Source organism: Podarcis melisellensis (assembly GCF_964234715.1).
Source record: "Podarcis melisellensis genome assembly, chromosome: 6".
Taxonomy (NCBI): domain Eukaryota; kingdom Metazoa; phylum Chordata; class Lepidosauria; order Squamata; family Lacertidae; genus Podarcis; species Podarcis melisellensis.
In genome coordinates, this window is record NC_138538.1 from 21,549,432 (window position 1) to 21,551,503 (window position 2,072).

Genomic DNA, 2,072 nt, shown 5'->3' on the forward strand with positions numbered 1-2,072 from the left:
CTGAAGAAAAAGGCTGTTCAAAGTTTCCTTCCAGAAATAACAAACAAAAGTTTGAAACTTCCCCAAGCACTTCATTAATTAATGCTGGCTTTGCATAATTGTGTTGTGTAATCAGGATCTCTGTATATTTTCATTAATCTCTTCTCAGGGATCTTCAGTGCCCTGCTGAACTGCAGACCATTCTCACCAGGAGGAGCTGATGGTTCTGCACAAGTTTAAAACTTTATGATTCAATTAAATAGAGGATGCACACAGCATCTGGAATCCCAGTTGCTCTGAGAAGAATGAAACACTTTTCAAAGATTACCTGTCAGGATTTAACACTTTAAAAGACATCTTTAAAAGACATCTGAAGGCAGCCTTGTTTAGGGAAGTTTTTAATATTTAATGCTGTATTGTTTTTAACACTTGATTGGAAGCCGCCCAGAGTGGCTGGGGAAACTCAGCCAGATGGGCGGGGTATAAATAAATTATTATTATTGTTGTTGTTGTTGTTGTTGTTGTTGTTGTTGTTGTTGTTTTGTTGTTGTTGTTTTGTTGTTGTTGTTGTTGTTGTTTTGTTGTTGTTGTTGTTATATTGAACAAACGGACTCAGATTAAGATGTTTCTATTTTCAAGTAGGATTCAATCATATACCAGCAAATTCATTGTCTAACCTCCCCACAAAAAGATCAGTTAGAGACCCACACTTCTAGAGCTAGAGTTTCCAGGATTGCCTAGTGTTATGTACTGGGTTTAACACTTTTTATGTTACAAGGCGCGTTCTAACCAATCGTATAAGCACTGGTAGACGAACGTTCTAATGGCAAGTAAGCGCATGCACTTTCAACTGTCAACTGTCAGTTCATGTTGGGGCTTTTATTGAGTAGTCCTGTGGGTTTTGTTTTCCTATGAGTGAGCCATTTTCACTGACAATGTTGAATAAACGTAGTTGAGGAAGTTATACTGCCTTGGGCTTCTGACTTTTTCCGAACATTTAACGAAAATGACATAATTATTAAAGGAGTTAATACAACTGTGGTGTAGACAAAAGCCCTTAAAAACCTACCATCTGTACTCAGACCTGCTGCTCTCAGACTACAGCCCCACCTGTGAGATATATTTAAAGCAGCACCATGACACTTTACACAGTCATAGTGAAATAGAGTCGCGTAATTATTTCATGCTCTTTACTGCAGCTTGTGAAACAGTGAATGAATTTCCCCCAAAACCTCTGGCTTTATATATATTATTTACACAATGGGTCCTGTCTGATTGGCTGATTCTACTTTCCTCCTGGAGCCTGACTGGGCTGCTAGTGAAGGTCAATCAGATGTTGCATTCTAGGATAAAAGGTAAAGGTGAAGGGACCTCTGAAGATCCAGTCGTGACCGACTTCTGGGGTTGCGGTGCTCATTTTGCTTTATTGGCCGAGGGAGCCAGTGTACAGCTTCTGGGTCATGTGGCCAGATGACTAAGCCGCTTCTGGCGAACCAGAGCACCGCAGGGAAACGCCATTTACCTTCCCGCTGGAGTGGTACCTATTTATCTACTTGCACTTTGGTGTGCTTTTGAACTGCTAGGTTAGCAGGAGCAAGGACCAAGCAACGGGAGCTCATCCCATCGCAGGGATTCGAACCGCTGACCTTCTGATCGGCAAGTCCTAGGCTCTGTGGTTTAACCCACAGCGCCACCCGCGTCCCGCAGCATTCTAGGATCCTACTGGCCTAATAGGCTGATTAACTTCCTCCTGGGGCTTGACTGGGCTGCACAACACCTGGTTTCTTCCAAAGCATCCTGGGAACTGTAGTTTGTTAAGAATGCTAAGTGCTGTTTCCCCTCATTGAGCTACAATTTACAGAGTGGTTTAGCATTCAATCCCTCTTACAGAAAACCATGGTAATTGCAGCTCTTTGAAGGGAAATAAGGTTCTCCTAACAACACTTAACAAACTATAGTTGGTTAACTCTTAATGTGACACTTAACAAACGATAGTTCCCAGGATTCCTGGGATTTCCCTTTTCTTGCAAGGAATCCTATTCGGAATAAGGGAATTTCCCTTAAAAAATGGGAAACGTTGACAGCTATGCCTT